General features: G+C 42.7%; 1 long non-coding RNA gene across 2 annotated transcripts; it reads right to left on the minus strand.

The window, feature by feature from the left end:
- Window positions 1-1,625: 1,625 nt before the first annotated feature.
- LOC128942889 (uncharacterized) lies at window positions 1,626-25,535 on the minus strand. Of its 2 annotated transcripts, none has more exons than XR_008483651.1 (5): window positions 25,270-25,535; window positions 24,165-24,269; window positions 22,658-22,732; window positions 22,004-22,193; window positions 1,626-1,689 (listed from the first exon to the last, which is right to left on the minus strand). It is a non-coding gene; the product is annotated as an uncharacterized LOC128942889 (long non-coding RNA). The 2 variants fall into 2 exon arrangements; XR_008483650.1 differs by lacking the exon at window positions 1,626-1,689 and adding an exon at window positions 18,277-18,418.
- Between the last annotated feature and the right edge of the window lie 39 nt (window positions 25,536-25,574).

A 25,574-nucleotide genomic window follows, 5' to 3' on the forward strand; every position in this document is an offset into this window, starting at 1 on the left:
CTGAAGGATGGCTGTGGCTGAGCTGATCTCAATTACAGTATTTCTCAGTTTAAGTATGCCATTTTAAAGCATGGAAATTCAAGGCTCCAGTTTGTATTTTATGACACAGAGCCAAAAGCCCAAAACAGAAGAAGCATCTTAACAGTTCTGTTCCTTATTTTCATACAAATTCACACACTTGTAGTCATACGCATATAAAGTCAGCCTTAAACACAAGATCCATGGTAGGTTTTTCAACAAAATAATCCTTTAGACACTGATAAATCAAGCAACAATGACACTGGGATATCATAGCATCACTAAAAATGTCACCACAGTTAACAAGCCTGCTTGCTTCAACAAAAAATATTGGTGAATAATCATCCGTCAGTTAGCAACGCTAAAAAAAAACATGCCTGGTGTTCCTTGCCTAAAAATGATGGGAGTGGAAACATTGTTTTCTTGCCAGGTTATTTTCATTTCAGGAAGAGAAATAACCAGGGGAAACATGGAGAGAAGAATAAATAACAAGAAGCAGTATGAGGGGAAGAAATCCTTCATAATTATGCCACTGCCTCTGCCTTTCTCACTATCAGGTTCCTCCCTGTAGCACACTGTGCCAAGGCACTCACACGCTGGGCATCCTCCAGATGAACCAACACAGTGGCACACGGCCTGGAGTGCACATCAGAGGCACAGAGGAGGTGTTTGATACTGTATCCATGAACAAATCGGAGACAAGAGCTTGGTAGGGGGTTTTTTTTGGACGAGGAGGAGTAAAGAAAATAAGATTGTATGCCAGCTTGGGAGGCAAAACATCTCATTATCTTTTTTAAACCTGTATTAACCACAGACTCTGCTCTGCTTCATCCTCTAAGTAGTAAATTTAAACAGCACACATGCAATCTGTAGATTTGCTCCTTTACCCATCACTCAGAAGATATAACATGAAAGACTGTCTGCATTAATCCAGGCTCCTGCATCTGTCCTGATGCTGCACACTGGGGCAGAGGGGCTGAACTGGGGCACTGTGCTGCCTGCAGCACATGGAGGGAGCCCCAGGTGCCGCCAGGCAAGCATGGCCAAGTATCATCATCCCAGCCAAGCACAGAACTCCCTAATATGGGAAAATACTCCATTTTTGGCAATCTCACCATAGTAATTTCTTATTTTACTTTGCAAAGCAAAATCAACTGATTATGTCCACAAGCCACCAGATATGACTACAAGCTATAACCTCCCAGTTGCCTGGCAACTTCCCTGAAACCAACCCACAAAGATCTCACTTTTGTTCGAAAGCATTGGTGATGAAATACAAAACCTTTTTCCAAACTATGCTGATGAAACCTTAACAGCTCTTAAGATAAGTTTTCTCACCAATAAACATCTGCTCAACAGGAGGTGACAGAAAAAGGACTTCTAGGGCCCAGCATCACAAGGTGACACAGAGAGAGAGCTCAAAGGCTCAAGTTCTAGGCCCAGGAACAGAATTAATCTACTGCATGTTCAGCCCCTTCTACCAAACGTTATCAGCACAATTGTGTTCTGCTGGTGAAAAGTGGATGTCAGGCGAAAAACTTGATGGTGTCCCTCACCTTTTAGGAAGCAGAAATAATCCCCATTCATAGGCAGGGCCTTGCCCCCAGCTTCCTTCTAGCTGCAAAGTCTCCCCTGTAAACACTCTTTTTTTCCTCTTCTATTTTTCCTCATCTAAAATAGAAAAACCAGATATGGCAACAATTAATTAAGTAAATAATAAACTTAGTATCAGCCAAGGGAGAAGACAGAAGCTGAGGAGCGGCAGACAAGACACTCCAGTGGAATAAATGAGACTTTTCTGCAATTGAACTGTAGCTCACACAAGATCCTCACAAAGAACCAAAATTACCATGTATCAAATATTCCACTGGTAAAGAGTTTGATCAACAAGACATTTGGCATATAGAATATTATTATTTGCACATATATTGTCACGTGTATCAGAGACAGAAGTTTTTATGCTAAGATGGGTGTGTGGGAGAGCTCCACAGGTGGAATGAATACTTCCAGTTTGCCCTTTGTGGCTCTTGTTTCCCAGTCTACACCCTTGCAGCAACTGAGAGCTTGAAACAAAACCAGAGCCTCCTGCTAGGGTGAAGAGTGAAATGCAAACACTTTCCTATGCCAGACTCTGAAGAACACAACTTAAAGATACTTTCCTTACCTTTCCTTACATGAAAACATTTCCCAGTGCCCCAAATACATATTTTCCCAATTAAAGGCTGACATTAGACTTCAGAGATTGGCTGTGTGTTTTAGGGTATTTAAGGCCTGGGTGGACTTAAACATGGACAGTGAACCAAAACTGATTGACTTCCTGCATCAGACCACTGGTTGAGTGGGACACATCCTTTAGAAAAACACAAAGTTTTGATAGGCATTCCACCAGTCTCAAAAGGCATCCTTTTCTGTGCCTACCTACCTTCACTCTCAAAAACATGTGATGTACTCAAGTTGTAATTTTCCTGATTTTTACCTCAGTTATCTGGGGGGTTTATATGCATTTTGGCTTCATCCTCAGCCATGTTACGAGTCTTCAGGTAGTGGGCATCTTCACTATATCTAGTTATTTATGCATCCAGTTCCTTGCTGTTACTTTATCATATTTTTTACTGCAGATTCAAGTATGTTCTATCTAGTCTCCTCACAGGAAAAATATGCTTTTATTTTTTGAGGGGAGGGGAGTGGGGCGGGTGCGTGGGCTTAGTTAAAAAACTCACTCAAACTCCAACACTGTCAGTGATATGAAAATGAATCGTTAGATATAAGATGTTTTCCCCCTTGTGTTTCTCAAATGATTAAAAGGGCTTACAGCAAGAGAAGGATGCAAATTTCAGGAGGAGTAAATGGCTGCGTGGTTTAGGTAATGGATGTGTTTGGGTATGTGTGCAGGGGGGCACCTGGGGGTGTATTTGCCTTGTTTGGGCGTACATGGGCATTTTGAATGTTATAGTACTATGGACAAACTGTACAAGCCCTAAACAAACTTTGAAAGCTTAAAATGCAGTAAATTATGGGGTCTAGAAAAACAGAAAATAATCAGTAATGGTAACTAAGATTGATTTTATACTTGAATTGAGTGCTCTACCCCAAAGAAGTTTTCACTAAAAAAAATCACCTGATGTTTACTGGATTATTTATTGTACCTTTATCTATATTACAGATGCCCATATAAAAAATGAGCTATTATTTTTAGGTCTTATAAATATATACATTAAATCATGAATCACATACAGGTCTGTATGCAGCACGTCTCTGTGACAGTCACTATTTTTCTTGTACAAAATGTCTGTAAGATGCCTAGCCAGAGACTGCTTCTGCTGGCTAAAAAATAATCAGTTGCAGAAAGCTCAAACTTCTGTCAATTGTATGAAATGAGAAGGCAGAGGGCTATGCCCCTCAGTATTTTTATTACACGGATCAGGAAAGCAAATTTCAAGAATTAACAGTGCAAATTTTTAAATATGCCAGAGCATGGCAATTCTAAGCACTGTTACAAGTTACAGCAAGGGAAAGGTGTTGCTTTCAGATTTGGAAATGCCTGCTACAGTCTAACCTCTTTGTCAACATGTTTGCAGTTTTGCAGCATCCATTTCTAAGTGAATTACCTTATGAAGGAAACCAAAAGGCAGAAAACTAAAGAAATAGGGGTCAAATTCCTTCTGTGAGATCTACCTTGTAAAATTATCCAGAATGTAATAATACCATGTTATTGACTTAAGCATAGTTCCCTGTGACATGCTGCAGCTGACCTGTAATTTTTATCCTACATGTTGCCAGCACTATTAAAATGACACTTGTGAATGTAAATTAAGCTCACAAAGGGGACAGATTGTATGATTCTGGTTTCTCTCAGATGCCTGTAGGCTATCACAGGTTCCATATGTGAAGTAATTATGTTCACTGAAGGAAAGAATAAATGCTGTCAAATTGTGTACTGAGAGAGAAAGCAGCTATTATATTGCAGTAGTCACTGGAGCATTGCTTTAGAAAGTGAAAAGATGTATAAGAAAATAATAAAAAAGAAAAACTGGAGCAGAGCTATATTAAATATAACCTTTAAATGAGAATCTGCTTTTGAATACATATTACACAAAGCTAATATCTCACAAATAAAATCATTTTACCTTTTTAATCACATTTTCTTTCTCACATCTAGAGGGCACAGGGCAGAATATTTATTGGAGGGGTAAAGGACACATGGAGCATCTTTCAGCTTTCTGGGCTTCCTCAGGAAGAAAAGCCCTCCAAGGCCCCAGAGATGCTGTCCCCACTTCCTACCCCACCACAAACCTCCTCCTGTGCAGTGGGCAGCCTTCCTCCCCAGCAGGCAGACGTGTCCCAACCCTGCCTTCCCACTCATCCATCTCTTATGGCCAGCTCCAAACCTCCACCTGCCCCAGGCCCAAGCGAGGGCACTAAGGTGGGGCAGGAGCACTTCTGAAGACACCCTGCTCTGCAGCACCAAACCTTGGCAGCACAGGCTGCAGTAGGCTTGGAGGAGGTGAGCCTTCTATCATGGAAGCCAACACAGCTGCTAAAAGGAAAGGCAATACTCCCATCACCTCCACAGCTGCAGTGTGGTCCTGCTCTCCTGCACCTGGGGAGGTGAGCCTATATTTAGACCAGCGAGGTTATCAGTGAACCAGCACAAGAGGGGAGAGAATATTAAGCTGGGAAAATAGCCTTTTAAAGCCTTTCATTTAGAGGGAACCAAGGACACCAGAAGCAGGGAAAACTGAGTGCTTGTGTGGGTTTGGATTTTCATCCAGAAATGAAACAAGGAAAGAAAGGAGGTTAGGATGCTCTAGAAACAAAACACAAACAGGAAGGCACATTTTCTTACAGGGGTGTAACTATGGATGTAGAGGTCATGAAGGAGCCCAGAACATAGAAAAACAGAAGACCGAATTCTTCCCTATGTTTTTATTGCTTACTAGAGTAGAATCACAAAGTTTGGCACTCTGGAGCTTCCCACGGCAATGGAAAGGGGGAATTTCTGCAGTGTCCCACTAGTGCTAGCTCTGGATCTCTGCAGCCTCAAGCCTAACGGGGTGTAAAAAGTAACCAAGAGTGAATAACTTCCCAACACAGCTGCCCCCCACCCTGCCCAGCCTGTGCTGTTGTTACCTGCACGCCTGTCAGTAACCTGGCTGCCTTACCAGCAGCCCATGCTCAGGCTACAGCTGGCTGCTGTGCAGTGCTGAGGAGCAGAGCTGGCTGCAGATGGTACAGCACAGCTACTGGCAACTCACTGAGCATCCTCTGTGCCCAGAGAGTGGCCTGTCTGTGGCTGAGTTTGTCTGTGCTCACCTGATACCCAAAAGCTGGGATGCCCAGGAGACCAAACCTTTTACACTTCTCTCTGATGTGAAGGCAGCTCTTGGGGATGCAAGGCACCCGATGGTGCAGAGGAGATGCCTGGAAGCTCTCAATTCCTCCTCCCTCTCCCAAAGCCACTATCAGCTCCTGGACAACATGGTATGAAAGCAGTCACACTCAGTCCACAGGGTCCTTTTCTAAACAGGTGATTTTCCTGGTTGTCACCATGAGGTAATTCAGGTAACTAACTTGTATCCAAGGACCTGTCCTGATTCTGGACAATTATTTTACAGGCAAACTGGTGATCTGCCTTGACCAACAGCTCTCCCTGGAGTCCCTGGCCAGGGTTTCACTGCCCATCAAATCCTCATGTTCATGTGAGCAGTAACAAGACATTAGGTAATGGCATGGGTTTGTCTCATCAAAGCCATAGCTTGCAGCAAACCATTCTGTTTGTTTGTACAACATCATTTCTGCTTCAGGGAAATTAGAAAAATTAGAAACTGTGGTGGGGGTTTTTTGGGGTGGTTTTTTTTTGGTTTTTTTTGGGTTTGTTGGTTTTTTGGGGTTTTTTTTTGAGGTTTCTCAGCATAAAAAATCTGACACTCATCTTTTGCAGACTCTCCATGGAATAACTGCATATTGCATTTAGTGGAGTTGTTCAGCGCAGAGAAATACTCTGCACTGAACATTGTGCAATTGCCCTTGTTTGTTTCTGGGCACACACATCTCCATTACTGAAGGAAAGGGTTGCCAGGCTGCCCCACACACTGCCACCATCAGGCACACCACAGCTCACATGTCCCTACCTAAACTCTCTCTACATGTTAAAATATGAGGCTTACACCTGAATTGCCCATCAGGACCATGTGAGCACACCACAGCTCACATGTCCCTACCTAAACTCTCTCTACATGTTAAAATATGAGGCTTACACCTGAATTGCCCATCAGGACCAGGGCCTGGCACATCCTGTCACTGCTCCTCCTCTGTGTGTCCAGGAGCAGGATAACAGCCTGCCCCAGCCCTGCTCTCTGTGTTCATCTTGGCTGAAAGGGCTCCCAAATCATTTGGGTTTCTCTACACCCAGCACTGTGAAGATAGAAAACATGATCCCATCTCCTTATTTTGGTCATTGCTTTTCCACTTCTGTTTCATATCCTGGCCAGCTACCTCACTCATACCAACACCCTCCTCTGCAGCACCCAACCTTGGGGATCCTCAGCAAAACCAGCTAACTGCCTCATTGTCTGAGGCCATCTTGGTGACAAAAGGGCTGCAGCACAGCCCAGAGAAGTGTCCAGATGCAGATATCAATGCAGAGCAAACTCTTCCACCCCATGCACCAGACCCATCTCATGGTTCACTGCTGTGAGTAGTGGAGAAGAGACAAGAGGAGACCTCCCTGAGCAGAGCACAGTTTGAGCACCAGCAGAGGGCTGTGGGAGGAAGTCCCCAGCCATACCCCCAGGACAGTCACCTGTAGGAACAGAGCCCTGTGCCCCTCCATGCTGCCAGCCTGCAGCACAGCTCCCCAAGCCCCCAGCCTTGGGAGACACACATCCTGCCACAGAAACCCTCCCAGGAGAGTTTTCTGGGGAGGGGGTGCTCGTGCACAAATGAACCATCTCATTGTGCAGCCCATTAACACCAGCTGGTCACGGTTGGGTGGGCAGTGCAATGGGCAGACAGACAGCCTGCCTGCTTCCAATTAAACACAGGAGCAGTCACACAACACACTACTGCAACTTCTTCTTGAATAAAAACCCCTTTGAAATCAACTACCATTTCCTAAGCAGCTGAAAACTATTAAACAACTGTTTGCAGAGTAGCTCATGTCATACGTGGGAGGCTGAAATGTAATGTAGAAATGAGAGGGTTTTTTCTGGTTGGCAGCACTGACAGCAGCTATAATGTATGACTCTTTCAGATGCAGCGTGGCAGAAGCAGGGTGAGGATCATCCAGTGCTATTCACTAGAGAAATTGTTACATATAAAGAGAAGGCAGAATCAAGGATCTCAGGATCGTGGCAGGAAGGAGGGGCAGGGAGGAAAAGAAGGAAAGATGTGGTTTGCTTTTGCAGTTTTAATAAGGATTTGTGGGGTAATGTTGTGTAAAGGTAATACAGCTGGATCTTTAATAATAATAACTAGAACCAACTCTCCATGTTAACTGACCTTTAAATATTATTGTCCCATTCAGTTTACCAAAAAGACATTCACTTCATGAAAGATGTTACTCAACTCTGTATAAAGATCCAATAGGCTAAAATATGCTAAACTGACATTTAGAATTATCTCATAACACTTTTTTATGATAACTCGTATTCTCCCCATGTGACTTGAATGTGAGGGTTTGGGTTCTTTTTTCTGAAGTATTTTGAAACCATTTCAAATAATAGGCAGATACTGCCTGGACATTCAGGCTGTCTGTAATGATAGTAGGACCTTTCTCAACAGCTGAATAATTACTTCCTTATTATGCTCAAGGCAAGTTGAAATCACATGCCCTGCTCAAGATTGAAACCTCCATCACACAGGTAAAGGAAGCATTCAGCCTGACATTTTACATGCGTAACTGCCTTTTCTACAATAATGAAAGCATCTATGGTGTCTTGCCCTGATAATCTGTGAAATCAAGACAATTGGGAGCACCAGAAGAAGACCCACACTTTGTTGGGAGGGAAAGGCAGATGTATTGATTCTGCCTATGTTGCAGCCATTTCCCAGGTCCTGTTTCAGACACAGCCGTGCAGAATCTGGCCACTGCTTAGGGCAGCACCATGTCCTGTGTGCTGGAGCCCTGGCTGCTGCCCCAGGGGCTGTGTGTGCAGCCCTGTGCCCTGACACCCCGCCTGCTGCCCCAGATCCACAGCACGCACAGCAGCTCAGCACTCCTCCCCTTCCAGCTCTGATTTTCCTACACTGGTGAGACAATTCTGGCCTCCAGGTCCTCTGTCCCCTGCCACATACTCCAAGCACACCTCCAAATGTATTGGGCATCATAACCCCTGTTTGAGAAAACAAGAAACAAACATTTCTCATTTCTTCTTGTTCCTGTCATGCATAAGAGAAAGAAGTTCAAGTTCTGACACCCTTAAACCTGACAGGAAGCAGGAGTCACCAAGCAACAATAAAGACATAAGCCATCCTTGATTTTTCTAAATTCTGGATTTTCTTACCCTGCATTTTCCACTCCAGGAACTTTCCTCCCCTGGTTACCACACATTTATAGCTCAGCTACCTCAGGATCTGGTGGGAAATGGGACCTTTTCCCCAGGAATCCTTCAGTGCCAAGAGGAGGGAAAATCAGCAGATTACCAGTGTGCCAAGAATGTGGCTAAGTAAAGACATGGTAAAGTAACACATGATAGTAAACACCATCCAGCAATCCACTTGGAATTCGTGGTTATGGTATTTCATAATGCAAGAAGGAGGACTGGTCATTAATGGGACAAAAGACTGCTAAATGATTAAAAGGAACACATACACCATTAGCAAAGAGCTGAAATGGAAGCTACTAAGAAAACCAATGCCTTATGAGAATTTTAGTATTCTGTAATTTCAGCAAAAGAAGCAAAGATAGAAGAGACAAATTATGTCATAAGTGGAAGAAGGTTAATTTCTTTAAGCAAAATGTGTAATATTTTCTAAAAACACATTATAGATACATAGATACAATGTTCATAGGATGTGTTTTGGCGAGCTCTTCCTTCACAGTATTTTAAACATTAGCAATTAAAGGAGACAGACCTGATTTTTACTTTGATACTGCAGTTCATTTCAATTAAGCTAGCAGCAAAGTACATGCAAAATCTAAACAGAAGACTTCAATAAAATGCTTGAGATAACCATAGCATATCTAGCTCATGTAGGGTTCCACTGTGGAAATACACATTATTTATCATTTTGCATCTTCCAATGAATTTTAAAAAGAGTATTATCTCTTTTCTTATTTCAATATTTGTTTAGTGAGTACTGGTAAGTTCTAGGTCAGATATTTTGCACTAAACAACAACAACAACAACTAATTATCTTAGAAATCGACAGTGATAAGAAAACTGCACAGTAAATATGTCATAACCAGGCAACAGCAGAAGGTAAGTTTTTATTTCATTTGCTGTGGATTGCACAAGTTGGTAAATGTTTTCTGGCAGGTGTCCTTCAAATTCCAAAAATAATGCATCTATTTTCTGGCATTATCTCAATTTCTATTATATTTGTTGATATCTTTGCAGTGAAACCATATTGTTATTAAGGTTATCATTACAATAGAAAATTGTATTGGCTTTTAAAAGCCTGTTCTATTTTATGTGTATATAAATAGGAACATTATGATCACACATGATTCCCATTTGTCCTTGCTATACTCTTGACATTGCTGTAAATGTAAGCAGAGCACAAAGCCCTTACCAGGGCTTAAAATATTGCCCCTTTGATTGGCTGTACAGAAATCAGTTTTGCTTTTGTCATGCAAAATCTGACCCTGATGGTTATACACTCCAAAAGATACAAGCTCTAGGTTTTCTTTACCTTTGACCACCAAGGTGGGTCTCTGTGTGTCTCTATTTGTACAGTGTGGCAACAGCAAGCACCCAATATGTGCCAGAGGACTGATTTTTGAGGATTTTGAAGTCCAAGGGCAGTGAGGTGACCAGTCCCAGGTGCACAGTGAGGAAAAGCAAGGGGTGCTGTCACCCCCAGGGGGTCCCTGAAGGGATGTGTGACACCCCAGGCTCTCAGAGTGTGCAAGCTGTGCTGTGATTTCTGGAAGCGCAATGCAGAAACCCACTGTGGGCACTGATGTGCCTCTCCAGCAACAGGAGCAGCCTAGATTTACATCCTTAAAGACAACCCAGCCCAGACTTCTACCTGTGCCCAAGAGCATGGACCAAGCCAGGGCTGGGCAAAGGAGGCCAGACATGGTGGAGTAAGAGTGACTACACCCTGAAACAGAGATAAGGCCCTTGGGCAGGATGAAAAATCTCCAAAAATCATAAGCAAGGAGTTTTGTTAATGAAAGTAATTAATTCCATGACTGCTGAGAAATCAGACAAGTTCAGATCATTTCCCGTCACCTGATGACCAGCTAACGGCTGTGAATATTGAGAGCAATTATTTTTTTTTTCCCAGATAAGATGCAATTTAATTTCAGCATCTTGAAATGTTTTACAGAGTGCAGTTGTGTCTCCTCCTTGCTGACACAACACCCAGTAGTTCAGAGAACACTAGGGCATGTGATTACAGGGCAGATCCCAGTCAGATACACCATATAATTAGGGCTGATGTATGGTGTGCTATGCCCTGAGAAAACCAAGAGTCTGGTCTAAAAAGTTCTCTGAATTGGGGTAATTACAATATTAATCACAATCCATTGAACTAAAGTGGAATTAAATACAAATTTTCTGTTTATATAGTAAAAGCTGAATAACAATAAGTTAGCAACAGCATTTTGGTCTGGTTTAACTGCCTAACATCTGGAGAACATTATTACAGAGTCATCAGCCATTTGGCCAGTGCCCAATATGAAAGCAGTTCTACCCTTTTTTCTCTAAACATCAGCACAGCCTCACCAGAACACACATATTTCTCTTTTCTCAAAATAGTCTCTTAAATAATTTCAAATATTGTAGATTTTAGATGGGGTAAGCCACTTGTTTCTGTTTAGAAAGCAAACAAAATTGGATCAAAATAAGAGAGCAATTTTAAATATCTAATTTAAGCAAGGATTGTGCTGCTTATGAGAGCCTGTGGTAAAGGCAGTTGTTCCAGCTATTTAAACAATATGATTACATGGCATTTCACAGGATGGAAGAGACAGATTACCAGAAAGTTGAAAACTGTGTGCCCTTGTTCCTATATAAATATGTACACATAACATATCACTCGTTACTACCAAATTTATATGAAGTATAATTTGGTCTTTATTACAGTTGCTGAGCTTGAAAAGAACCTCTTTACTTATGAAGAATCCCTTTTTTTTTCTATAGTAATGAAAAAACACAGTTGTCAGCACAATATCCTGACATTCAGGATGCCAGCCTGTCTATACCAGAGTCAGATGTGAAAATAAATAGATATTAAACTGTCAGTCAATGAAATTACAAAGTCAAGAGCAGCTCTAGCTGCGATTCTCTGCGTTCTGTTTGATGGACACAGGTGTTTAAGTGTTATGAAATCCAGCAGAGCCTCAGAGTGAATAATGCCCCTTCCAGCAGTTCTGTCCTAGCCAAAAGAGCTGCAGCGAGCTCCCCTCTCACCCTGAGGCCGCTAAGCAGTCAATGTGCCCTAAGAAAGGGGACAGAAAGGCCTCCCACATTTAGCAGAGCTAAAGCCCAAGAACTCTTACAGTCTGTGTTACAGCATACATTGAGGAATTGAAGCTACACTTCTCTCAAACTGGGAAGGTTAGTCCCACTGGCTTTGCATACAAATCTAAGGCAGATGCCCAAAATCCACATCATTTATTTATTATTCATAAGGCACTTAAAGTCAATCATCTGTCACTAATAAACATTAACACTATTAAAAATTAATGATCATCCTACAGCATGCTGAGACAGATTCTTCTTTCTGTTTGATGAGTATTGGAGCAAAGTACATTGCTTTCATTTACTGACTCTGAAAGTGTTTATGCTTTGTATAATGCTGCTACTTCAGCTGCTCCTCTGAACACCAGTGACCCCTTTCTCTTGGAATGCCAAGAAATTATCAGTCTCGTGAGAGAAGCTTGAAAGGATGGTTTTAGCTACAAATATGTATTTGCAGGGAGGAAAAATAAATCCTGGATTCAAGGTTGTCACACATAGCACAAGTCTTTGTGATGACAGGGCTTTTTTGTCTCCCTTTCCACTTTCTGCTGAACAGTGAGGCGTCTGTGATGGGGGGCACGTGTCCCTGTGTTCCCCACTGTACAGGAGGGTCCTGTGCTCAGGCAATACACCACAAGTGGACAATGAGGCTGGAAATAACAGCTCTTACAAGACTACCTGAGAGTCTCACAAGCTGGAACAAGAAAAGGCTTCCTGAAGAGCAACTAAAAAAGCTAACTTCACCAAAGGTCCACACAGTGTCGCAGGGCACTTTCTTCTCTTAGTGGGTGGGAGGCAAAGCCCACTGCTAAAGAGGAAGAAACAGCTTGCACCTTAACCCTCAAAAGGACATTCCCTCTAAAAGTAAAAATGATACTAAACCCTTCATCTTTTGTGTTCACATTTTCAAATATAAATCTTGGGGAATCCCTTTATGCATTGCTGTCTTCACAGGCAGAACTCATAACTCAGCACTGTTTCCTAACATATGCTCATCATGTTTTGCCCTGCTACTTATTTTAGCAATTATATAATTGTGGAAGTCTGTAACTATATTATAGGTAATCACTTGATACACAGTTGAATCTCTTGAAATCCAGTTAAATAAATCTAACCAAACCTGCATTGAAGGCCAGCTGAGAAGCAGAAGAGAGACAATACAATTGTGTGCATCAAATCAAAGTTTCTGTGAGTTATATCAAACCTCAAAAAACAAGCTAAACTTTAGGTCTCAGTGCTAGTGATATACTGGGAAAACTTGCCAAGATAGAAGATATATTAATCTTCCTCTTGCAATTTACAGTCTAATATTTCAGTGCCAAACCATTTTTCATAGAAAAACAGTGACTGTTGTGAAATAGAAAGAGCCTTGTAGAATTAAGTGACTGCAATCATGCTGGGTTTTTTTCCTTACTGATGTTTCACATGAAATAACCAATGAGGATTTGCAAAGAACAGCTATCAGAGCTAGAAATGTACTGACCAATTGGAAAAACATGATGCCACAGGACTGCTCCCTCTGCTGAGGACTGAGAAGGGCTTGTGTTCCATACATTTTACATTGCTGGTAGTTACTGCCATTACAAGTGATGCTTGGGGCCTATAGAAAAACAAAGCCATAATATCGCCTTTCAGGGAGCAGAAAGTCAGGAAAAAATGAGAACTCCCTGCAATGTCCCCAACAAGATCCAAAGAAAAGCCTTTTCAGGTACTGCAGGGCATCAGCGTCTCACACACCATTTTTACACTTGCACATCTCCCACCTTTTGCAGGGCCACACAAAGGTGGGCAGCACTGTGAGTCATGACTAGGGAACTGAGACCTGGTCCTGCAATCACTGTGCCCAATATGAAAGCAGTTTTACCCTTTTTTCTCTAAAGATCAGCCCCAAAGAACCTCTAATTTAGCAGTTTTGAACAGAATTAGGATACACAGCCTTCTAAAGCTCAGCCTTAAGACTGTTCTGAACAATACTTTTTTAGTCATGCCACTTTGTCCTGCTGCCTGCTCTCCACTGACAGCAGACTTCTTCATAATTTGTCTAATTTTTATGTGAGAATTCATGCACTGGCAAGACAAGTTACTCTTATAAACAGAACTGGAATTACAGTCAAGAAGAAGAAATATTAAAGCATCATTATTTAAACATAAAAATGCAATGAAACAGTTAACCTTTCCCTAAGGTGAAAGTGTTTATTGCTAAGTTTTTGCAGCACAATTACATTCAAACAGACAAATACTGGCTGAAAATAAAGCTTTTTTTTTTTTTTTTTTTAATCTACCTAGGAGAAATGGAAAAACATCTTGAAAGCAAGCTGCCTTATATAAAATACTTAACTAAAAGCTTTATTATTAAAAATACTAGAATTTTAAGGATAACTTTGAGAGAGCCAGTCAGCTAAAATACAGTGCCTTATCTGCTCTTCTTAAACATAAACCATAGCATTGTAGACTGGCTTGGGTTGGAAAGGATCCTAGAGATCATTTAGTTCCAAGGCCCCTGCCCTGGCCAGAGAACCTTGCACTAGACCAGGTTCCTCCAAGTCCTGTCCAACCTGGCCTTGAACACTTCCATGGATGGGGCATCCACAGCTCCTCTGGGCAACCTGTTGCAGTGTCCCACCAGCCTCACAGTAAACAATTTCCTCCTGATCCCTGATCTAAACCTATCTCCTTTCAGTTTAAAGCAATTACACCTTGTCCTATCACTACATGCCCTTGTAAAATACCTTGCACTGACTTTCTGCAGCGTGTAAGCTGTAATTTATATTCACTTCTAATACAAAATCTGATGGTTTTTTACATTATGCTGTGCAAGCCCCATTTCCATAGATTTGTTGCAGTTGTCACAACACAGACACGCCATAGCCCCAGACAAATCCACGGGGTGGTTCACGCCTCTTCCTGCTGCCACTGGGGGCACCTGCCTGACAAAGAGCTGCTCCCTTTCAGACAGGGCATTCCTGGCACTGGCCTTTGGAACACTGTCAGCAGAGGTGCTGGGTGAGGAGATGTGTCCCTGGGACACGCAGTCTGGCAGGCTGCTCACAGCCCCTCCTTTCCAGCCTGCCCTCACTGCAGGGTGTCAGCCCCTCAAGATGGGTCTCTCTCAGCTGCTCTGCCTGTTCTCCCCCGCTCTGTTTTCAGTCAGGTCCCTCAGGTGTCCCCTTCCACCCACCTGAGAAGACACACACCTCTTTGCTTCCCCAGACAAAGTGGTGCCACCCCCAGGGCCCATCTGGAGACCCATCAGAGGCCACACAGATTATAGATAGCCAGGGCCTCTGGCACAAGGGACACAGCCAGGAGCCCAGAGCATTGCAGCAGGAGGGAGGGCAGCCCATACTGGGCCCCCAGTAACAGCAACACTTCAGCACCAGTATTTATAAACACAACTGAGGGCTGCTGTCTCTCTCATATGATTGCTGGACCACAAACTATGGGCCATCTGCCTGCAGACTATTATCACAATCTGTGAACAATTAGAGACAGGATATTTCATTTCAGAAAATAGCAAAGTTAACAAAAAGGCACAGAAAAAAGCTAGAAAACAATCAAAAAGCAAGCAACAAAACAGCAGTCTGCCACTGCACAGAGCCACATTTGCCAGCCCTTGAACCCCCCAGCTCCTGGACCACAACCACATCAGTTGACTCAGAGGAGGGATGACTTCTGCTGCTGCTGAGAGGGTGCCAGCAGCAGCTCTCCTCCTGCAAATACCTGGCCCTGCTCTCTGAGACCTGAGAGCACCATAACCCTGTCTGTGAGACCAGCTCACCACATGCAGGAGGCATGAGAGCAGCCATAGTCCACATGGCATCATGTCCCTTTCCCAGCTGTCAGGTGAGCTTGTACCAGAACTGCCAGGCCTTCTGCACTCTCCTCATCCTGGTCTTGCTTCATGACCCTTGGATCTGAGCCTCTCTACCTAGAGCCCACCCTTTGACTCAGGCCAGATGGGAGTCAGACCAAGCAGGCTCTGTACCTTGGCACCCCTGGGATGTCCCCATTGCTCAGGCAATGGCTGCTTTCAGGAGAAACCTGCCTGGAAATGCCATGTGCTTCCTTCACTGTTGGTCAGGGCCCACCTGATAGGAATTCTAAGCACTTAATGGCCCGAGGAGAACAGGAAGCAACTGACTGCTGCTCAGCCTGAGTTCTGCAAGGGTGAGATGAGAGGCTGCCACCCCAGCCAAGGGATAATCACAGTTCAGCTGGTGTGTGCTCCTGGCTGGGGCTGGGGATCTGCACCTCTACAGACCTGACACCACTGGATTCCTGATTCCCCAGGGATCTGTGTCATGTTTCAGGTGGGAGTCTCCCAGGATGCCCCAAGAGACACTGCTAGATTGGAAGGGGAATCTGTGCAGGTGCTGGGGAGGCAGCATAGGATGGCACTGCCAGGCTGAGCAGGCACAATCCAGCAGAGAAGGCTTAAAGAGCAACAAAACCCACACACATGCACAGACTCTGCATCAGCCTTCAGTGTAGTCTGAGCAATTAGTGACTTCTTACAAGAGGAAAATGATAAAGAAAGTAAAAATCCAACTGCCTTAAAACAACAGATACTCCCAATTCATTTCTAATTTATGCATTCTTGTCATATGAAAGCCACTTGCTTAAGCTGCTTTTCTATCTATTTGCAGTCTATTCAGACACACAATGCTCAGTGGGGGTCTGTCTCCATGATTCATTGGCTCAGATTTCCTATAGAGTTTACATGATGTCTACTAAGCCCCATACAGTTTTGTATCCATTATAACCAGGGACAAGCAAGCAGGGCTCAGGAGGCTGAGCATCCATCTAAGAATAGCTTCCTGTCTTCCAGCTCTCTTCACAACAAATGAACAATGGTTACATTTTACGGGCTAGCATTGCGTGGTGAGGGGAAATTAGAGGAACTTGTCCGAGTTAAATAAGGGAAGAAGCATTTAGAGTGAAGCTCCTTAAATGAACAGGTCAATAACTAGTTTACTGAGACCAAAGCACATAGCTAATGAGAGAATAAAGAATTATTCTTGTCAAGAGAGAAAAAGATGCTACCCTGGTTTTGTGCTAAATAATTACATTCATTATGTTTAAGACAGCCTTGCAAGTGGTCTTCTGCAGTAGTAAATTCATTAGCAAAGCTAATAGGCAAACTACTATTGGGGCAAATCTAAACAATTGCAGTAGGATGGATGGCAAAGATGGGGAAAGGTAGTATGAGAGCTAAGAGCCAAAGTTAGCTTTAAGTATAATTGAATTTATCTTCTCATCAACTTTAAGACCTCCTTCTGGGCTTGAAACAAGGAGAGAAAAAGGCGTTGAAATGAAAGGATATTCACTTGATTCGATTTGTTGCTAGCTTTTCCAGCTTACCAAGCTGTCTAAACTGACCTCTTGACACATGACCACAATTATAAATCCAACAAAAATTAAAACGTTAACTAAATTGGCTCAATGCTTCCAAGTGACAAAATATCTCAAATGTGTCAGAAAGCTACCTCCCCAGCAGACACGCTAAAAAAATAACCAGGCTTTGAATTTCCCAAGAACTTCATGAAACTTAGCTGGGCAGCAGGAATGTTGGGTCGTCTTCTTTAATCATGCCCTGCCTAGATTGTACCACAAGAGCTTCACAGACACAAACACAGCACACTGAGGTGAGCCTGGTAAATATTAGAACTCAATGGAGCTGGTCTGTGGAGCCCAGCAGTGAGACCTGCAGGACAGAGCAGGTCACTGCCACCGGGCACCGCAGGTCTGGCACTCCCATGCCTGGGCAGGGCTCCGGGGCTGCTCTCACCCACACCCCAAGGCTCTCAGCAATGCAGGCAGCTCCTGCCACCGTGCTCAGGACAGGACAGAGCTTCAGCTGACAAGGTACAAAGGATTTTTTTTCTTTTTTAAATGTTGAAACAGCTTTTACTTCATTAAAAGTGAGATTCCGAAGTGAGATTTTTTTTCCTAAAAATAGCTTTACAACTAAGAAATGAAAATGTGTCATGATTGAAAAAAACACGTACTAAAAAACCTGGGAAAGAAATCATCAAATATTTAAGCTTTTTTTTTTTCAATGTAGAATATAAATAATATTTTTTTAATTTTGTAAAAGTCTTATTAAACTGCCTGATTAAGGTTCATCTGGGTTGGATTCAGTTTTTTCACTCAACCAAAAAGCTTTTATACATCATATCTGTCTAGCTGTTTCAAATGGACACTCAGGGTATTGGCTAAGGGCATCAAAAAAGTAGCATTTCAGTAATTGGATTTTGGAAAGACAGAAAAAAAAAAGTAATTGCAATGAAGCCCATAGCTGAAAGAAAAGAGAAGGAAAAAAATCTTCTTTGCCAAGTGGAAATGGGAATAAATGTCTTAGGTTACTGCTGCATCCTGAAAAGCCAGAATAAGCCTGAGGCTTCCCAGCAAACCTAGTTCAGAAACATCCTCAGCTGATCTCTCATTTCTTCTAGGTAGTTGCCTTATCCAGAAAAGTTAAAAATTCAGAATCTAACTCTCTGTGAGAAATTGGGAAGACCGATACTTTGTACATGTGAAGAAGGATATGCAGAGAATTCTTTGCCTACACTAAACACTGGGGAATCACCACCTTTGTCGTTTTAGGGAGAGGCTGGCCAGAGCATCCACCCCAACAGCAGGTCTGGTCTGCATGGGCTGTGACACAAAAGGCTGCTGGAGATCACAGGGCACAACACCTCTGTGCATCACCAGAGGAGAATCTATCTTCATCCTTCTCTCACCACCTTCTTTCATGCATCCACAGCCTTCAAAAGATGAAAAAAAAAAAAAAATCTGAGCTATCTAGATAGTGACAAAGCTTTCTTCTTAAAGAATTTTTAATTAATAATTTCCACAGGGAAGATGAAAACAAGAAGATAACTGTTATGAATTTGGGAAAGGTGGCAAAGGGGTGTTTTATTGAGGACAGGCTTAAGCACAGGCTGGGGAGAAGTTGGCACTTTGTTCTCTCAAAGGTAAAGACTACACCTAGTTTCCTCACTAGGTTTTTGACAGTTATTAACTAATAAAAACACATTATGCAATCTTTACATTTAGAGACTCAAAACATTCAGTTTTGGTCAGAAAAGTGACTATGAAAGTGTCATCTTGTTTCTGCACTCATCTGCCTCCTTAAGTCCTTGCTCTCTTGTCAAAATATATCCACTTTACTCACTAATGTTAATGGGAGCTCTATATGCCAAGCACAGAACATTGGCCTCTTAAGCTTTACCTATTTGCCTGCTAATAAAGCACACTTTTATCCCAATAAGCAAGGGAAAGCCAGCACGGGTGCACCACAGTAATATGCATTATACACTGCCTCATGCTGTGCTACCACTGGTGAAGCTGTATTCTCATTCCAGAACTTGTACATTTGGTGAAGGTTAGTGATGAAGTACAGCACAGGTCATAAACAACTGAGCTTCATTTTCCACAACTAGACAGAGCAGCAGGCGCTTAGGAAAAAAATTATACTAGCTTGTAAATGGAACAATTTAACATGGAAGTAACTGATGGCAAATAAACACAGAATGCCAAGGCATCTTATCTGTCACTTAGTTGTACTCTGTTCTTTATATTTCTTTAGAAATCAAATCTATAAACTAGAATTTATTCAATGTTACTGAAGAAATCACTTTCGAATGTGAAATATGCTCCTAAGAAGGAAGAACACTGTGCTTTTTCCTGACAAAAACCTTTTCTACAGGCAGTGCAACGACAAGGTCTGAATAGCACAGCCATGGCTAAGATTTTCCAGCCAGGTGCTGGAAACACTCTGCACTGTCATCATTTTACAAAGTAATCTGCATGGTGAAACCTTCTCAAAACAGCAGAGCTTAAATTATATGAATGGCAAAATATTTCCTTGTCTTGTTTCTTCAGTTACCTCCCAAGTGCAGAGGTTCTTTCTCCAAATGTGTGATGCTTTCAACATGCTCTTGACCAAGTGCCTCTTTTTTAAATGACACAAACATTCTTGTTACCTACTGCAGCTAGTGGTACTTGAACCCAGTCTCTTCTAGAAGCTAAGGCTTTATTTTCTGACTTCCTGCAGCAAAAAAATATTCACTGCTTATGGACTCCCACTGACAGGTCAATGCAATCTCAGTGTTGTATCAGCAGCAGATTTGAGTCTTTTTGAATAGATGGCCATAGAAATCTATGTGGAATTCTGGGAAGCACCGAGTCCAAACAAAATCAAGTTGAAACTGAAGGAACAATTGAAAAGACACATTTTTACATTAAGTGTGATTTCTGGGAAGGATAACAGCATCTAGGGAGGCTGCATCATCTCCACTCTGGAAGGTTCACTACAGCAGACCAGACAAACTGAGTAACTGGGTCTGGCCTCATGGCTGGCCCTGCTTTCAGAAGGAGGTCAGACCTACTCTCCCAGCCAAGGAAGGACTATGTGGAGGGGAAATGTGTTTCTGCTTGGGGTGGGGGAATGATTCCCCCCTGACTTACCTTGCCTTCCCAGGTACCCTTAACCTCATACCTCAAAATAAGTATGAGGCCTTGATATCTGAGAAGCAGCAAAATAAGGACTGGGGAAATGTGTACATGGACGAAGGCTCTTGCAAGATGGAGGTGTCACCTAGGGCTGGGCAGCCTACCTCCTGCATCAAAACTTCCTCCATGAAGAAAAAAAGAAAGGTAGTAGCCATTGGTGACTTGCCTTTTGAGGGGAATGGAGGGCCCAACCACCTACCAGACCCAACTCATAGGGAGCTGCTTTTTCTCCCTGGGGCCCACACAAGAGATGTCACCCAGGACCTTCCCAGCCTGCTAGGGCCCATCAAGTGTTACCGTGCACTGGATTTCCAGGTAGGCAGTGGCAAGGTCCCAACAAGAAGGTTGCAAACAATCAGGAGGGATCTCAGGGCCTTAGGTCAACAGGTCAAGGGATCGGGAGTGCAAGCTGGTTCATTTCTGTCCCTGTAGTTGCAGAGAGCGATGGAGCAAGAGAGACACGGAGCTTCTGGAGTATGTCTGGCAGAGGCTGACAAAGATGATGGAGGGACTGGAGCAAATTACAAGGAAAGACTGAGGGAGCTGGGGCTGTTCAGCTGAGAAGAGAAAACTGAGAGGGAATCATATCCCTCTCTCTCTGTTTCTGAAGGGAGGTGTCAGAGGATGGACCAGGTTCTGCTCAGGGGTGCTGAGCAAGAGGACAAGAGGCCATGGGCAGAAACAGACATACAGGAAGTTCCACCTAAATAGGGAGAACTTCTTTACTGTGAGGGTGACCAAGCACTGGAACAGATTGCCTTCTAGTCTCTCCCACTGGAGAAATTCCAGAACTCTCTGAATGGAATCCTGCACAGTGTGCTCTACAATGATTATGTCTGAGCAGGGAGGTTGGACCAGGCACTGCAGTCCTTTCTAACCTTACCCATTCTGTGATTCTGTGTGACATGAGGTCTCACTCAAAATCATACCACCATCTACAGCCAGCCACAAGGCAAAAGAGATTCTCACTGCCCCTTCTCTGATCGCATGGCATTTTGGTGCACCCACAGACCTCTTGCTAATCCCTCCCTAAACACTGTTCTTACCAATCAGACAAAATCCCACACACTCTTTTGTTTCTTCCTACAGGCTCTTTCCTAGGAGCCTGTAGGTACAAACCTACAAGCCTTAGAGAGCCTCACTGGTGTTTCTCAGTGGTCTGTCAGAACAGAGACTGATCTGCAGGAGCAGCAACAAACACCTCTGATATTCATTTCCAACCATTCAGATTAGCATTCTGCATTCAGTGCTATTTATATCCTCTAACTTCTTGATACCTATGGCTCAGTGAATGTGTCCTAAACCTCTCCCTGGTTTATGAGCGTGAATTTTGTTTTTATGTTTACTGACTGCTAATGAGGCATCTCCCTGCATTAAACCTGCATAAAACTAGGTACCTACTGTAAAACACTCCTTCCCTTTTTGCTTTTTGTCAATTACAAAGGGAATTACAATCTGGCAACAATTGATAATGGCCATGAAGAGATGCTCACTATTCTCTGGATGTTTCAGAGTTAATTTAGTTGCAGCAAATGGTCAAAACATGGCCCAGTACAAGAAAGAAACCCCTCTTGGTCAAATCAAACCATTAAGAACCCTTGAAATCAGGATGGAGCTGGACTTAGCAGATCTGAGCAAAGTGCCATGAAGCACCAGTGCCCAGACATGCCATGGCATTGCCACTACTCATCATCCCCTCTACACTGTTTCCAGTTTCTGAGTGCACCATGTGAAAGAAGAGCAAGCATAGAAACCCTTGCCGGTTTGCAGTGCCTCCAGTTAAAGCTTTGCCACTTAGCCAATGCAAAATAAAATGAAAAGCTCCCCAGACATACCTCAGTTGATTCAATTCTTCTTTGGAAGCTGAGGAGACAGAGTTAGATCATTCACACATTTTCCTACGTGCAGAGCCAAGCTGTGGGCTTGGAGGAGATACAAGGCCCAGGGAAGGAGCTCTCATTCCTTCTAACTCTGCCATGAGGGTGAAAAAACCAAACTACAGTTCAGATTTCCACTACTGCAGGTCTGTGGAAAGAGCAAAACAGCAAATGAGTTTTGACATAACAACCCTAAACAGGTGATGGAAAAGCTGGCTAGCACATCTGTGGCTGAATGCAGTTATTTTGTTTAATGTAAAAAATTCTACTACAATTGTATATGATCTATATTCTTGGCCTTTAAATCAAGGGTAATCCACAGCTTTTGAGGTTTCAGTTTATCCTTAAACAATATAAATGGCTGTCCACAGCAGACACAGCTGTGTAAGAGGGGAGAACATTGAAAATTTGAGGAAGAACATCTCCATCTAACTGCCTGCAACTGAGAAATCAGCTTCTTCCCAAGAGGAAAAAAAAGGTTGACATTAATTAGGTGATTGCTTAACAATGAACTCAAAGTTTTTATTGTGAAAGATTATTTTATTGTGAAATATATGCACATCTCCACCTTGGCAGAATCTGATAGAAGATGAAGGAGAATGCAGTACATACCGTCAAATGGATGACAACTTCATATAACTTCTTCTGAGAGAAAGCAGCCTGTTGTTTACTGCATTTATCGACAATCTGTGAAAGTAGACCAGGAATCAGTCTAATTACCAGAGTGCCAGTTGTGCTTGTTAACACCAGCTTTGTGACCAAATGTTATTCCACAGTTGTCACATCACAAGAAGGTTTCATTACTAACATAATAGTGAACAAGATCACATGCCTGGCTATTGATTGATCTGCCACACAAAGGAAGGACATTTGTTGTCTCTATTATAACCAGTTACATCTGTGTCTGCCTGTATAATATGCACAGGAATGTATCACAAGCAGTTGCTGCAGTGTTTCTTAATTTCTGCCTGTTACTCCCATTAACAGCCCACTAGGATTTGCAGACTTTACCAATAGAGAAGAAATGACCTTGCCATAATTTGTCTTTCACAATCTTCAAAAAATTGTTTCCATCAACCTTCCTGCAGTCCTACCAGGATTGAGACTTACTCAACATTTGCATTATAAATGTATTATTTCTGCCAAATCAAAAGCTATTTTAATTCTTTCTGCACACAATTGGGTAACACAGCGGGAACAGCAGAAATATTCATTGTTACTGCAGTTGAATGGCTCTGAAAGAACTATATCTTAGACCAGAGAAATGCTCTGCTAACAAGCACTCTAGACAAAATGAACTAAGACTGACCCTCAGAGCATCAAGATATTGCTTGACTGACCAGTCATAAATGCAAACAACATCTTTCAGGCCTGTTGCTGATATGAGAAGTGAACAGCCTTGTTTATTTTTCTATGAACTCAATAAATATTACAATACAAAAGTGGATTTGTTTATCATTGTGAGCCTACAGAAAAACAAGCATGCCTCATCATCTTATCTGATGATGAATGATTTATCAGGCAGAACATGAATCTGCTTCTGAGTCTATTTTCCTGTTTATGCTTGTTGAGCAGATACAATTTAATGAAGAATATAAAGTACTTAAAATCTGTCTACCATTAATAGTTTAATTAAACTGACATGTACTTCAAAAACAGAGAGACAGAAAACATTAATTTTGGTTATAAAGGGCATGGCATTATTAAAGTGCAATTAAAAACAACTTTCACTTACAATTAATAGCTAAAACAATTTAATTATTTAACATCTAATTGTCAGTTCTGGCTAACCTAGCCACCCCAAGATAGGTGTGTTCTTTGGGCCTCATGTGAAGTATGTTACATGGCCAGGCCCAATCACAAGATAACAAGTTGCTCCTGAGCAATATCTCACTACAAATGCCCTGACAAAGACCTCACTGTGCCAGGGGTGGCAGAGGGGCCTCCCATGTCCTTGAGGATCCAGTTCCCACAGGACCCCCCCTGAGCCCCTCCACTGGGGCAGGTAACAGCCTCAGCTGGGGCTGGAGCAAAGCCCAGGGCATGACTGGTGAGCCAGCTCCTGGTGTTGTGATCATTTTCCCTGGGAAAAGCACTCTGCCAGGACCCTTGGACATACTGAAGAACCTGTTTTCTTCCTAAACTTCATGTCTCATACCTCTCTCCTTCTGTCCCACTTGATTGAAATTGATCAACTGGCTCAGCAATTATTTGATGGAGGACACTGAAAAAGAGGAGCAAAGAAAAGCAGCTCACACACACAGGTCTCATTTTGCTTGGAAACAGGACAAAAAACCCCTCTCCTCCCAATTTCAAAGTTAAAACCCAAAGATGCAACGTGAGAGTCTGCCAAAGAATTCGTTTAAGATGACTTAAGATGACTTCTCAGGAGCATGAATCCTTCTTGAACAGAGTAGCAGTGGAAATGTCCCTGAAATTCAACCTACATTTTTTTAAGAACATAGCAACAAACAAGTTTAGAAATTCCATCTGAATTTTAGGTTTGGAAGAAAATACAGACTTAAAACACAGGACTACTCTGAAAACATGAATTCTGTTCAACAAATAATTTCAGTACTTGCAGAGATATATTGAGAAGTCAGATTTTTGGTGCTTTCCATCAAAAGTGAGACGGAGCTGTCCCTCATAGCCAGGCTCCCCACTGCAGAGACATCATCTGTGAATGGAGTGACTGTGCCTGGGTTACACCACTAGCCAGGCACAGGCCACCAGGCATCTGAGATTTCTGGTACATTTGGGAGAAAGTCTGGTCTCAAGGATTTTCTTTAGAAATACTATTTAATTAAACAATTCCCAAGAAACATAGTCCTAATCACAGTTAAAGAAAAACAGCTGCTAGTTTTTTCATGTGGGCAGCATGTCATGGCAAGATCCAGGGCTCTCAGCAGAACTTCACAGGTCTCAAAAGTCTACTCCTACAAGGAAACGTGAGAATTAATATCCTACCAAGCCCAGCTATCCTTGAACACAGCCTGAAGCAGATGTTATTTCAGGACTATTTCACTACTTCCTATAACTTTTATTTACTCATTTCCTTATAAGCTGAGGTGTGGGGAGTGGCTGCAACTGCTCCCATAAACCCAAAAGACACAGTCCTCTCTTACCTCCTCACGTGGAAAGGAGGGAAAAGCCCAACAACATAATGTAAATATTCACTAAAGGTTTTCTTTGTGCCTTTTTCCCAATCCAGAGAGTGCCATCACCTTTGTCACACCACCTGATGGTTTCTGACTCTCTTCTGAAGCCTGGGAAAAGGAGAAATCCTTCTGCCCAGGCTGCAGGTGGCTGAGCCAAACTGGAGCCTCTGTGATTGAGCAGAGACATGTGCCCAGCCCGTGTCTGCCTTGCAGGGACAGATTTCACATCTGGGCTGACACCAGGGCTCCAAACCTTTACTGTGCTGCAAAGAGGGCACCTGGGCTTCCTTAGAAGAAGCTGGTTGAGGAAAATGTGGGTTTATCCATGATTCCATAGAAGAAGCTGGTTGAGGAAAATGTGGGTTTATCCA

Source organism: Melozone crissalis, unplaced genomic scaffold (assembly GCF_028551555.1).
Source record: "Melozone crissalis strain CALT ecotype California unplaced genomic scaffold, PUWL_Pcris_2 ptg000045l_1, whole genome shotgun sequence".
Lineage (NCBI taxonomy): Eukaryota > Metazoa > Chordata > Aves > Passeriformes > Passerellidae > Melozone > Melozone crissalis.